Source organism: Pseudophryne corroboree, chromosome 8, assembly GCF_028390025.1.
Source record: "Pseudophryne corroboree isolate aPseCor3 chromosome 8, aPseCor3.hap2, whole genome shotgun sequence".
Classification (NCBI taxonomy): Eukaryota; Metazoa; Chordata; class Amphibia; order Anura; family Myobatrachidae; genus Pseudophryne; species Pseudophryne corroboree.
The window spans coordinates 347,586,605-347,602,147 of record NC_086451.1 but is presented as its reverse complement, the minus strand read 5'-3'; the positions used below and the strand labels follow the sequence as shown (position 1 = coordinate 347,602,147).

The 15,543-nt window shown below is 46.4% G+C and overlaps 2 long non-coding RNA genes across 3 annotated transcripts in view; one reads left to right on the top strand and one right to left on the bottom strand.

Moving 5' to 3' along the window:
• LOC134947787 (uncharacterized) overlaps positions 1-15,543 on the bottom strand; it is a 151,495-nt gene that overhangs the window by 74,456 nt on the left and 61,496 nt on the right. The gene's annotated exons all lie outside the window — the stretch shown is intronic.
• Positions 14,825-15,543, top strand: part of LOC134947788 (uncharacterized) — a 49,969-nt gene continuing 49,250 nt past the window's right edge. The window contains exon 1 of the long non-coding RNA XR_010182777.1: positions 14,825-15,147. This is a non-coding gene — a long non-coding RNA (uncharacterized LOC134947788). The remainder of the gene's footprint in view (positions 15,148-15,543) is intronic.

Here is a 15,543-nt window from a genome sequence, read left to right as displayed (position 1 = left end):
CAGAAACACCCACTTCCTGTCAATCACACTACGATCATAAGAACGATGAAAAATCCTCGTTATGCCGTGAGTAAAATACCTAACTTTTGTGTAAAATAACTAAGCGCGTGCGCTCTGCGAACCTTGTGCATGCGCATTAGCGAAAAATCGCAATATAGAGAAAATCGGCAACGAGCGAACAACTCGGAATGACCCCAACGTTCCTGCTGCGATCAACTTGGAATTACCCCCATAGGCTGTTCACAGGATATACTCAGTGTGTATTTTTCTCTGTGAGTTTTAGTCACGATATACCTCTTGAATCCCCTGTTTGTGCTGAAACACTGCACAGGGGGTTCTTGTCAGGTGTTGTGCTGCTGATATTGGGGGTAATTCTGAGTTGATCGCAGCAGGACATTTTTTAGCAGTTGGGCAAAACCATGTGCACTACAGGGGGGGGGGGGGGGGCAGATATAACATGTGCAGAGAGAGATAGATTTGGGTGTGGTGAGTTAAATCTGCAATCTAAATTGCAGTGTAAAAATGAAGCAGCCAGTATTTACCCTGCACAGAAACAAAATAACCCACCCAAATCTAACTCTCTCTGCACATGTTATATCTGCCTCCCTGCAGTGCACATGGTTTTGCCCAACTGCTAAAAAAAATTCCTGCTGCGATCAACTTGGAATTACCCCCTAAATGCGGACAACAGCCTACTGACCTTTACCACTGTTTTTTGGGCGTGTCCCTCCCTTAGGCAGTTTTGGCTAGTGGTGTGGCATTTTGCTTGTCAACACTTGGTGAACTATATTCCCCATACGCCTGGATGGGCAATCTTTGGCCTATTGCCACCAAATACTCACGCTCCCAAAGAGGTTAAGAGGTTACTATTGGTAATATCCTCTGCAGCCCATAAATCAATTTTACATATGTGAATACAAAGCTCGATCCCAACTTTAGATATGTTTAAAGACAAACTGTTCTATATTTGTCACATGGATTGGTTGGAGGCCTCCCTCCAAAAAGAATCCCGTACTGAAATTTTTTTGCTACATGGGAGAGTTTTATTGAGGTTCTCCCCATACCTACAAAAGAGGCCATCCTTAATTGCTTCCGTAGTACTATATGGTATGAAACTCGAATCCTTCTTCAAGATCCTCCTATTTCCATTTGATGGTGTTAATTTAATAGCCATGATTTCTGACCTTTTTTTAACCATGCAAATATGTATTTATGTAAAATTTTAATTAAGTTATTTATTTTTTTATTTTTTCCTCATCTATATTATATTTTATGTATAATATTGGTGTAAACATTTTCTCTTAATGTATTATACCACAAACTCTAAAGTAATTTACCATTTTTGACGGAATCATACCTTTATTGCTTCAATAAAGAAAAGGTTATTTAAAAAAAAAAAGTATGACCTTACAAGCAGTAATTCAACAACTGGTACAGACTAAGGTCATTGTTCCAGTTACACTTCACCTACAAAACAAGGGTTTCTATTCCAACATGTTTGTTGTACCGAAACCGGATGGTTCGTTAAGAACCAATTTTAAACCTCAAGTCACTGAACCCGTATTTACGGGTGTTCAAATTCAAGATGGAGTCGCTGAGAGCGGGGATCTCAGGTCTTGAGGAGGGAGAATTCCTGGTGTCTCTGCTGGATATCAAGGATGCAGACCTTCATATTCTGATTTGGCTGCCTCTTCAGGCTTATCTAAGGTTTGCGTTGCAGGACTGTCACTACCAGTTTCCACGGCACCAAAGGTGTTTACCAAGGTTATGGTAGAAATGATGTTTCTCCTCCGCAAGCAGGGAGTGAACATAATACCGTACCTGGATGATCTACTGATAAAAGCACCATCCAGGGAAAGGTTGTTACACAGCATTGCCCTCTCCACACGACTATTCCAGGATCACGGGTGGATTCTGAATCTGCCAAAATCTCACCTGGAACTAACACAGAGGCTTCCGTTCCTACGGATGATACTAGATACGGAGGTACAGAAGGTGTTCCTTCCTCTGGAAAAGGCATTGGTAATTCAGTCAATGGTAAGGGACGTCCTACGGCCTTCCCGGATATCGGTACATCTGTGCATTCGCCTCCTGGGAAAGATGGTAGCCTCTTACGATTCACTGCAGTACGGAAAGTTTCACGCAAGACCCTTCCAGCTGGATCTTCTGGACAGATCGTCCGAATCGCATCTACACCAGAGGATCCATCTGTCCCCAAGAGCCAGGACTTCTCTTCTGTGTTGGCTACAGACTTCTCACCTGACCGAGGGCTGAAGATTCGGGATTCAAAATTGGATTCTGCTAACTACGGATGCAAGCTTCAGAGGGTGGGGAGCAGTCACCCAAGGGGAACGCCTCCAAGGAAGATGGACAAGTCAGGAAGCCATTTTTCCAATCAACATGTTGGAATTAAGGGCAATATACAACGCCCTTTGGAAGGCATCTCTTCTTCAAAATCGAGCCATCCAGGTTCAGTCGGACAATGTGACGGCGGTGACGTACAAAAACCGACAGGGCGGAACGAAGAGCAGAGCTGTAATGTCGGAGGTGACAAGGATTCTCCTCTGGGCAGAGGGACACACTGTGGTGCTGTCTGCAATCTTCATTCCAGTAGTGGACAACTGGGAAGCAGACTTCCTCAGCAGACACGACCTCCACCCAGGAGAGTTGGGCCTTCACCTGGATGTGTTCGGGTGCTTGACACGTCGGTGGGGAAATCAACAGATCGACATGATGGCCTCTCGTCTCAAGAAGAAGCTCCAGCGGTATTGCTCCAGGTCAAGAGACCCACAGGCGGTGGATGCTCTGGTGACTCTGTGGGTCTACCAGATGGTGTATGTCTTTCCACCACTTCCATTGATCCCAAGAATTCTGAAAAGAATAAAAAGGGAAAGGGTTCAAGCAATTCTCATTGCTCCGGATTGGCCAAGAAGGGCTTGATACACAGATCTACTGGAACTACTTCTGGAGGACCAGAGGCATCTGCCTCTTCGGGGGGATCTTGTAAAACAGGGGCCATTCGTCTATCAAGACTTTCCGCTGCTTAGTTTGACAGCATGGAGGTTGAGCGTCAAATTCTAGCCCGGAAAGGGATTCCGGACAAGATAATTCCTACCTTAATCCAAGCCAGGAAAGGGGTAACATCTAAACATTACCACCAGATTTGTAGAAAATACATTTCTTAGTGTGAGAACAGGAAATTTCCTGTGGTAGAATTTCATCTGGGTCGTCTTCTGCTTTTTCTGCAGTCTGGTATGGATGTTGGTCTCCGTCTGGGCTCCATAAGGGTCCAGAACTCGTCAGCAATTTCTTCCAACAGTGGTGTCTGCGTTTCACATCAACCAATCTATTGTGGTTCCGGTGCTTACTGACACCTCTTCTACTTCAAAGTCCCTGGATGTTGAGGGGTTTGTGAATCTATGTCAATCGGACAGCTCATCACAGAAAATCGGACTCGCTGTTTGTGCTCTGTGATCCCAAGAAAATTGGGTGTCCTGCTTCTAAGCAGTCTATTGCTCACTGGATCACACTGACTATCCAGCATGCATACTCTATGGCAGGTTTGCCGGTTCCTAAATCAGTTCATGCCCACTCTACTCGGTCGGTGGGTGCTTCCTAGGCGGCTGCCTGGGGTGTCTCGGCTTTACAGCTCTGCCGAGCAGCTACTTGGTCTGGTTCGAACACGTTTGCTAAGTTCTACAAGTTCGAGACAGGATGGCAGATTTAAAAAATAGGCCCCAAACAGCACATCATGCAGAGAAGTAAAAGAGGTGCAATGAGGTAGCTGTATGACTAAGCTAAGCGACACAAGTGTGCGGCACAAACAACATGGGATGTGATAAAATTTGCCCAGATGTAATACACGCACAAAATTGGTGGCACAGGGGAGCGTACCCCTAAGCCACACACACACACACACACACACACACACACACACACACACACATACACATACACACACACACACACACACACACACACACACACACACACACACACGGCAAAGCCTGTAAATTAATTTGGATAATAATAACCCTTTTATTGAAGCTATTATAATAATATGCAGCACAGGCGAACGTACCCCCACACCACACAGGGCAAACTCTGTAAAAATTATTTGGATAATAATATAAGTAATGTATACAACCCTTTTATTTGGAGTAAATAATATACAGCACAGGACACCACCCCTGGACTGATGCAGCACAAGACAGCACCACTGTACTTTACTTATACAGCAGTACCCCTGGACTTACACGGCAGTACCCCTTGAGTTGTACGGCAGTGTCAGACAGGATGGCACTTTAAAAAACTAGTCCCCAAAAAGCACATGATGCAAAGAAGAAAAAGAGGTACAAGATGGAATTGTCATACAAGATGGAATTGCCTTTGGGCCCTCCCACGCACCCTTATGTTGTATAAACAGGACATGCACACTTTAACAAACCAATCATTTCAGCCACAAGGTCTGCCACACGACTGTGGTTGAAATGACTGGTTTGTTTGGGCCCACTCCAAAAAAGAAGCAATCAATCTCTCCTTGCACAAACTGGCTCTGATGTCGACCTCATCCTCTGATTCCTCACCCCTTTCAGTGTGTACATCCCCCTCCTCACAGAGTATTAATTCGTCCCCACTGGTATCCACCATTACAGGTCCCTGTGTACTTTCTGGAGGCAATTGCTGGTAAAGGTCTTCCCGGAGGAATTTATTATTCATTTTGGCGAACATCATCTTCTCCACATTTTATGGAAGTAACCTCCTACGCCGATCGCTGACAAGGTAACCGGCTGCACTAAACACTCTTTCGGAGTACACACTGGAGGGGGGGCCAACTTAAGTATAATAAAGCCAATTTGTGCATGAGCATCCAAATTGCCTCTTTTTCCTGCCAGTATACGTACGGACTGTCTGACATGCCTACTTGGATGCCGTCACTCATCTAATCCTCCACCATTCGTTCAATGGTGACAGAATCATATGCAGTGACAGTAGACATGTCAGTAATAGTTAGCAGGTCCTTCAGTCCAGAACAGATGTCAGCACTCGCTCCTAACTGCCCTGCATCACAGCCAGCGGGTGGGGTAGGAAATCTTATCCTTTTCCTCGCAGCCACAGTTGCGGGAGAAAATAAAGGAGGAGCTGTTGACGGGTCACGTTCTGCTCGAGTTGACAATTTTCTCACCAGCAGGTCTTTGAACCTCGCAGCTCAGCGATCAGGTGAAAAATCAGCATTTCTGCACATGGTATGGTGCTGCAATGCGCACGCGCGTCGTACGGGTACAAAGCCCGTTGTGGTTGTGCACAGGTTGTAGCAAAGTTTTCAGTCGCACTGAAGAAGATTGACAGGAAGGGGGCGTTTCTAGGTGTCAACTGACCGTTTTCAGGGAGTGTTTGCACAAACGCAGGCGTGTCTGAAAAAACGCAGGCGTGGTTGGCCGTTCGCTGTTCGAGTGTATGACGTCAAATCCAGACATGAATAGGCTGAAGTGACCGCAAGCGCTGAGTAGGTTCAGAGCTACTCTGAAACTGCACAAACTGTTTTTGCAGAGCTCAGCTGCACAAGTGTTTGCACTTCTGCTAAGCTAAAATACACTCCACAGTGGGTGGCGGCATAGCGTTTGCATGGCTGCTAAAACTAGCTAGCGAGTGATCAACTCGGAATGACCCCCGTAGGCTTTAAACCTAGGATCGAGCACGGTGGCCAAAATGTAGTGCTTTGATTTCAACAGACTGACCACCCTTGAATCCTGGCAAAGTGAATAATGGGCTCCATCCACAAGTCCCACATACTTTGCGGAATCGCTCCGTATTAGCTCCTCCTTCAATTTCTCCAGTTGCTTCTGCAAAAGCCTGATGAGGGGAATGACCTGACTCAAGCTGGCAGTGTCTGAACTGACTTCACGTGTGGCAAGTTCGAAGGGTTGGAGAACCTTGCACAAGACGGAAATCATTCTTCACTGCGTTTGAGTCAGATGCATTCCCACTCCTTTGCCTATCTCGTAGGTGGATGTATAGGCTTGAATGGCCTTTTGCTGCTCCTCCATCCTCTGAAGCATAGAGTATTGAAATCCACCTTGTTATCACCTCTTGCTTCAGGTGATGGCAGGGCAGGCTCAGGAGTGTTTGCTGGTGCTCCAGTCTTTGGAACACGGTGGCTGAATGTCGAAAGTGGCCCACAATTTTTCGGGCCACCGACAGCATCTCCTGCACACCCCTGTCATTTTTCAAAAAATTCTACACCACCAAATTAATTGTATGTGCAAAACATGGGACGTGCGCAATATTGGTGGTGTTGTCCGATATCACAAATCCCCAGGACAGTCTAAGTGGGGTAAGCCATTGTGCGATGGTGTCCCTCAGTTTCTGTAAGAGGTTGTCAGCGGTGTTCCTCTTATGGAAAACAGTGATATATTGCGTAGACTGCCTAGGAATGAGTTGGCGTTTGCGAGATGCTGCTACTGGTGCCGCTGCTGTTGTTGCTGCAGGAGGCAATACATCTACCCAGTGGGCTTTCACAGTCATATAGTCCTTAGTCTGCCCTGTTCCAGTTGTCCACATGTCTGTGGTTAAGTGGACAGTGGGTAAAACCGCATTTTTAGGACATTGAGGACACTTTCTCTGACATCTCTGTACATTCTCGGTATCGCCTTCCTAGTGAAGTGAAATCTAGATGGGATTTGGTACCGGGGACACAGTACCTCAAACAATTCTCTAAGTCCCACTGAACTAATGGCAGATACCGGATGCACGTCTAACACCAACATAAGTGTCAAGGTCTCAGGTTCCTGCTTTGCAACAGGATGACTGCTGTCATATTTCATCTTCCTCGCAAAGGACTGTTGGACAGTCAATTGCTTACTGGAAGTAGTACAAGTGGTCTTCCGACTTCCCCTCTGGGATGACGATCGACTCCCAGCAGCTACAACAGCAGCGCCAGCAGCAGTAGGCGTTACACTCAAGGATCCTTCGGAGGAATCCCGGTTAGGAGAGGACTCCTCAGTCTTGCCAGTGACATGGCCTGCAGGACTACTGACGTTCCTGACTGAGGAGGAAGTTGACGTTGAGGGAGTTGGTGGTGTGGCTTGCAGGAGCTTGGGTACAAGAGGAAAAAGGGCGTCAGTGGACTGCTTATGCTCTTACCTAAAGTTAAACAACTTGACACTGACTTCCAATGAATGCACTGCAGGTGACATATAGTGGAGGAGGTTCCTAGGTGGTTAACGTCCTTACCCCTACTTATTACGGTTTGACAGAGGCAACATGACACCTGTTGTTCAAATTTGTAGAGAAATAATTCCACACCAAAGAGGTGGCTTTTTTGATATTTTGCCCAGGCATCACAATGGGCTTATTCATCCCACAGACAACAACTGTCTCTCCCAGTGCCTGATTTAAACAAACCACATCACCATCAGAATCCTCATCGTCAACTTCCTCCTCAGCGCCAGCAACACCCATATCCTCACCCTGGTGTACTTCAACAGTGACATCTTCAATTTGAATATCAGAAACTGGACTGTGGGTGCTACTTCCAGCACCTGCAGAGGGCGTGCAAATGGTTGAAGGAGCCACCTCTTCCCATTCAGTGTTGGGAAGGTCAGGCATTGCAACCGCCGACACACTTGGACTCTCCTTGGGCATTTGTGATGCCATCTTAAAACGCACAATTCTTTGCTGTGCTTTTGCCAGCTTAACTCTTGTCATTTTTCTAGCGGGAGGATGAGGGCTTCCATCGTCATGTGAAGCTGAGTCATGGGGATGCGGTCAAGATCCCGCCGGACGGGATCCTGGCGGTGGGAATACCAATACCGGGATCCCGACCGGCACAATCCCGACATATTCTCCCTCTGTGGATGTCCATGACACCCATAGAGGGAGAATAAATTAGTGTGCCGAGCGTAACGAGGCACCGTGCCCGCAGCTTGGCGAGCGCAGCGAGCCCGCAAGGGGCTGCGTTGCACTTGCCCCCCTGTCGGGATTGTACTGGTTAAGATCCCGGTGTCGGTATTCCGACCACCGGGATCCCGTCTGGCGGGTTCTCGTACTGATCCCGAGTCATGAACATAGGCCAGGGCCTTAGCCGTTCCTTGCCACTCCGTGTTATAAATGTCATATTGGCAAGTTCACGTTTCTCCTCAGACCATTTACATTTATTTTTTGGAGTATTTTTACCGAACTTTGGCCCTCATTCCGAGTTGTTCGCTCGGTAATTTTCTTCGCATCGCAGCGATTTTCCGCTAATTGCGCATGCGCAATGTTCGCACTGCGACTGCGCCAAGTAAATTTGCTAAGAAGTTTGGTATTTTACTCACGGCATTACAGGGTTTTTTCTTCGTTCTGGTGATCGGAGTGTGATTGACAGGAACTGGGTGTTTCTGGGCGGAAACTGGCCGTTTTATGGGAGTGTGTGAAAAAACGCTGCCGTTTCTGGGAAAAATGCGGGAGAGGCTGGAGAAACGGGGGAGTGTCTGGGTGAACGCTGGGTGTGTTTGTGACGTCAAACCAGGAACGACAAGCACTAAACTGATCGCACTGGAAGAGTAAGTCTCGAGCTACTCAGAAACTGCACAGATAACTCTTTTCGCAATATTGCGAATCTTTTGTACGCAATTTTGCAAAGCTAAGATTCACTCCCAGTAGGCGGCGGCTTAGCGTGTGCAATGCTGCTAAAAGCAGCTTGCGAGCGAACAACTCGGAATGAGGGCCTTTGGCTTTTTGGATTTTATATGCCCTCTACTATCACAATGGGCATCGGCCTTGGCAGACGACATTGATGGTATTTCATCATCTATGTCATGACTAGTGGCAGCAGCTTCAGCACTAGGAGGAAGTGGTTCTTGAACTTTCCCTATTTTATCCTTCAAATTTTTGTTCTCCATTTTTCTGGAGTTATATAACACAATATGCGGCACAGGACAGCGTATCCCTACACCACACAGGGCAAACCATGTACAAATTATTTGGATTAAATATTAATAACCCCTTTAAATGGAGTTAATAATATACAGCACAGGACAGTACCACTGGAGTTATACGGCAGTACCACTGGAATTATACAGCAGTATCACTGGATTTTTACGGCAGTATCACTGGAATTATATGGCAGTACCACTGGACTTATACGGCCGTACCACCGGACTGGATTTATATGACAGTATCACTGGATTTATACGCCAGTACCACTGGAATTATACGTCAGTATCACTGGAATTATACAGCAGTATCACTGGAATTATACAACAGTATCACTGGAATTATATGGCAGTACCACTGGATTTATACGGCAGTACCACTCGACTTATACGGCAGTACCACTGGATTTATACGGCACTACCACTCGACTTATACAGCAGTACCACTGGAATTATACAGCACAACCACTGGAATTATAATGCAGTATCACTGGACTTATACGGCAGTACCACTGACTGGATTTATACGGCAGTACCACTGGAATTATATGGCAGTGTCACTGGAATTATACGGCAGTACCACTGTACTGGATTAATACACCAGTACCACTGGAATTATACGGAAGTACCACTGGACTGGATTTATACGCCAGTACCACTGGAATTATACGGCAGTAACACTGGATTTATATGGCAGTACCACTGGACTGGATTTATACAGCAGTATCACTGGAATTATATGGCAGTACCACTGGATTTATACGGCAGTACCACTGGATTTATACGGCAGTACCACTGGACTTATACGGTAGTACCACTGGATTTATATACGGCAGTACCACTGGACTTATATACGGCAGTACCACTGGACTTATATATGGCAGTACCACTGGACTTATATACGGCAGTACCACTGGACTTATATACGGCAGTACCACTGGACTTATACGGCAGTACCACTGGATTTATACGGCAGTACCACTGGACTTATACGGCAGTACCACTGGACTTATACGGCAGTACCACTGGACTTATACGGCAGTACCACTGGTCTGGATTTACATGACAGTATCACTGGACTTATACGCCAGTACCACTGTAATTATACGGCAGTACCACTGGATTTATATGGCAGTACCACTGGACTGGATTTATACAGCAGTATCACTGGAATTATATGGCTGTACCACTGGATTTATATGGCAGTATCACTGGAATTAAACAGCAGTATCACTGGAATTATACGGCAGTACCACTGGATTTATACGGCAGTACCACTGGACTTATACGGCAGTACCACTGGAATGGATTTACATGACAGTATCACTGGAGTTATACGCCAGTACCACTGGAATTATACAGCAGTATCACTGGAATTATATGGCTGTACCACTGGATTTATATGGCAGTATCACTGGAATTAAACAGCAGTATCACTGGAATTATACGGCAGTACCACTGGATTTATACGGCAGTACCACTGGACTTATACGGCAGTACCACTGGAATGGATTTACATGACAGTATCACTGGAGTTATACGCCAGTACCACTGGAATTATACAGCAGTATCACTGGAATTATACAGCAGTACCACTGGACTTATATGGCAGTACCACTGGACTGGATTTATACGGCAGTATCACTGGAATTATATGGCAGTACCACTGGACATATACGGCAGTATCACTGCACTGAATTTATATGGCAGTGCCACTGGATTTATACGGCAGTACCACTGGACATATACGGCAGTATCATTGGAATTATACAGCAGTATCACTGGACTTATACAGCAGTACCACTGGACTGGATTTATTCAGCAGTATCACTGGAGTTATACACCCATACCACTGGAATTATACGGCAGTATCACTGGATTTATGCAGCAGTACCACTGGATTTATACAGCAGTAACATTGCACTGGATTTATACGCCAGTACCACTGGACATATACGGCAGTACCACTGGACTTATATGGCAGTATCACTGGACTTATACGGCAGTATCATTGGACTGAATTTATACGCCAGTACCACTGGGGATACACGGCAGTATCACTGGAATTATATGGCAGTACCACTGGACATATATGGCAGTATCACTGGACTGGATCTATACGGCAGTATCACTGGACATATACGGCAGTATTACTGGACATATAGAGCTGTACCACTGGACATATACGACAGTATCACTGGATTTAAACGGCAGTACCACTGGACTGGATTTATATGGCAGTATCACTGGACTTATACGCCAGTACCACTGGAATTATACAGCAGTATCACTGGATTTATATACCAGTACCTCTGGCAGTATCACTGGAATTATATGGCAGTACCACTGGATTTATACGGCAGTACCACTGGACTGGATTTATACAGCAGTATCACTGGAATTATATGGCAGTACCACTGGAGTTATATGGCAGTATCACTGGAATTATACAGCAGTATCGCTTGAATTATACAGCAGTACCACTGGATTTATATGGCAGTACCACTGCACTGGATTTATATGGCAGTATCACTGGATTTATACGCCAGTACCACTGAAATTATACGGCAGTATCACTGGAATTATATGGCAGTACCACTGGACTGAATTTATACGGCAGTATCACTGGAATTATATGGCAGTACCACTGGACATATACGGCAGTATCACTGGACTGGATTTATACGGCAGTGCCACTGGATTTATACGGCAGTACCACTGGACATATATGGCAGTATCACTGGAATTATACAGCAGTACCACTGCACTGGATTTATACGCAAGTACCACTGGATTTATACGGCAGTACCACTGGACGTAAACGGCAGTACCACTGGACTTACACGGCAGTATCTCTGGACTTATATGGCAGTATCACTGGACTTACACGGCAGTATCATTTGACTGGATTTATACACCAGTACCACTGGGCATATACGGCAGTATCACTGGAATTATATGGCAGTATCACTGGACTGGATCTATATGGCAGTATCACTGGACATATACGGCAGTACCACTGGACATATACGGCAGTACCACTGGACGTAAACGGCAGTACCACTGGACTTACATGGCAGTATCTCTGGACTTACATGGCAGTATCACTGGACTTACACGGCAGTATCATTGGACTGGATTTATACGCCAGTACCACTGGGCATATACGGCAGTATCACTGGAATTATATGGCAGTACCACTGGACATATATGGCAGTATCACTGGACTGGATCTATATGGCAGTACCACTGGACATATATGGCAGTACCACTGGACATATATGGCAGTACCACTGGACATATATGGCAGTATCACTGGACTTATACGGCAGTACCACTGGACTGGATTTATACGGCAGTACCACTGGACATATACGGCAGTATCACTGGAATTATATGGCAGTACCACTGGACATATACGGCAGTGTCACTGGACTGGATTTATATGACAGTACCACTGGACATATACGACAGTATCACTGCATTTATACGGCAGTACCACTGGACTGGATTTATATGCCAGTACCACTGGATTTATACGGCAGTACTACTTGACATATACGGCAGTATCCCTGATATTATACAGCAGTATCACTGGACTTATACAGCAGTATCACTGGGCATATAAGGCAGTATCACTGAATTTATATGGCAGTACCGCTGGACATATACGGCAGTATCACTGGACATATACGGCACAGCACAGCAGCACTGGACTGGACTTATACAGCAGCACTAGACATATGGCAGCAGAGGACACCACCACTGTGACTGGACTGATGCAGCACAAGACACTACCACTGTACTGATGCAGGACAACACAGCACCACTGCACTGGACTTATACAGCTACACTGGACATATGGCAGCAGAGGACACCACCACAGTGACTGGACTGATACAGCATAAGACACTACACTGGACTGAGCAGCACAAGACAGTACTGGAATCGCCCCCCACTTTCCCTCCACAGACACTGAGAATGGAAACACGTCCTCTCGCTACACTCTCCAATGACGGAGTGAAAATGGCGGCGACGTGCAGCTCCTTATATGGAATCCAAACCCTGCGAGAATCCGACAGCGGGATGATGACGTTTTTCCTCATTCTGGTTTCAGAGTCAGGTGGGAAAGGTGAAGTTCGGGGGGTTCGTTTCTCAGGGAACTGAACCCGCTCATCTATAATTTTAACATAATGAATTAAAAAAAGCTATGTTTTATTCACTAATTAATTAGTATGCCCCATACAAAGAGACTTTATTTTTCTCATGTGTATTGACTTGGAAGGTGATACCTGTTGCACACTCCTAGTTACAGCCCTTAACATCAATTCTGTGCCCCAGTGGAATTGCCCATAGCTCTCATCTGATATGCAATACACTTAAAGATAGGTTATGTACATGGCTGGGCTCAGTCTTCAGTGTGGAGCTGTCTCTCAGTTACATATACACAAGTATATTTAGTAGTGGTTAGCTTTGCTACTGGTCATCAGTAAGACATACAATATTGCAACCAGTAAAGGGGTTGGATTTCCCCCAGCTTATTACATAATGAATGCCATTAACTGTAAGAGACTGAAGCAGTGATAATAATATTCAATGGTGTGATGCACTCTCCTGTCAGAAACACCCTCTGTGGGGGTGTATGACAAATCTCAGGTAATTAGATTGGTATAGGGCTTAGTGGTGCAGTGTTATGGGTGCTTTAGATAGGTCCACACACAGCTTTTCAGATAAATTAAACAAATGGAGCTATACTGGCAGCATAAATGAAACAGAAAATGACAAATAACCTAGCCCCTATGCCGGGCACTAACTCATTGCTTGACCCCTTACTATACTGGGCATCTAGTCTGCCTCACAAAGTTTCACTTAAAAGTCCTGACTCTCACAGGTAAGGCACCTCAAAGTCCTCCCTGCCTGGTGTAGACATGAACTCCTAGCTTTCACAGACTCAAGAGCCCATTGGCCTGATTTCTTACCAACATCACAGTCACAGAGATTTGTGGTCTTCCTTGCCTCCTACAGGTTTAGACTTTGGCCTCCGAGTCCTGGCCCCTATTAAGTGGCACAAGGTGCTCTTCGTCTGCCACTGCAGCCTGACTTGCTTTCACAAGCTCAGCTGGGCTGGATACACACTTGTCTGCTCTCAGTGCCACTTGGACTATTTTCCACTCGGCAGCTTTTAGGTGTGATCGTACCTCCTTTATTATCCCTGTGTGGGCGGATTCCTCCAGTCCCACACAGAATCCATGGCTCACTACTGCCATCTATGCTTATATTGCCACAGGGGTCAAAGGAAGTCTAACGCCTTTCTGTTCAAGCAGATATTTAAATAAGCTCTTATATTTATCTATTTGAATTGTTTTTTTAATTAGTAAAATTCTTCTGAGCTTGGCAGAAACGATTTGCTGACCCAGAATAAAAGATCACCTTGTGCTCATTATTTCTTAAGTGCACTTGTTCTCGTAATCAAAAGTATATTCATTAAAATTGAATATTAGGTTTAGCATCTTGTCATCAAATGTGTATGTACCACCTGGTGAATGCGTTTACTAGGAGCTTACAATTAGATGTGTTGTGGAAGGCATGCCCTAAAAATAAAGCCCTATGAAAAAAATAGTTTATCAAATGCAATTATGAACCAACAAGGACAGATGTTCTAAAACAAGTTTTATTTCATTCTAATTTGCCTGTTACATGTTTGAAATGTAATATGCTGGCTTCCCACGCACTGCACAGCACCTTATCTCCGTTCATGCATCCTGACCCTCGGAACAGAGCAGTCTGCAGTGTCACCACAGAGGTAATTCACAGGCAGAGGCGTAACTAGCATGGGGCGAGCAGGGCACGTGCCCTGGGCGCCGTGACAGCCCCAGCAGAAGGGGGCGCCACTGGCACCTGCACGACCCGCTCGCCCCATGTTGCCTGCCGCTGCTAGTCCGCCAGTGCCGCTGTGAGACCTCCAGACGTGGTGTCGTCCTGGGCCCTCCCTCTATTCACTGCACTCGCAGACGCGGCCAGGAGAGTGCAATAAATAGAGGGAGGGCCCAGGACCTATCGTTTGACTCCCGCCCGCCTGCCGCTGTGAGCGCCGCGAAGGAAGACCCCCGCCACGGACCTGCCGTCTGCCTCCCGGCCGCCGCTGTGAGTGAGCACCAGCCAGTGTGCGTAGACACGGAGGGCCCCGGTCCGGACCTGCCACCCGCCCGCTGACAATGATGGAGGGCCCGGGGTAAGCTGCAAGCGTGTAGCAATGGAGGGGTGTGTGTGTGAGTGTTATTGGAGGGGTAAGAGGGCGGGTGTGTGTGCATGCATGTGTCCAGCAATGGAGGGGTGTGTGTGTGTTATTGGAGGGGTAAGGGGGGGGGGGGGGGGTTGTGTGTGCGTGCATGTGTCCAGCAATGGAGGGGTTTGTGTGTTTTGTTGGAGGGGTAAGCAGGGGGGGGGGGGGGGTGCATGTGTCTACTGTCTAGCAATGGAGGGGTTTGTGTGTGTGTGTTGTTGGAGGGGTAAGCAGGGTGTGTGTGTGTTTGCATGTGTCCAGCAATGGATGGGTGGGTGGGTTTTATTGGAGGGGTAAGAGGGGTGGGGGTATGCATGTGTCCAGCAATGGAGGGGTGTGTGTGTG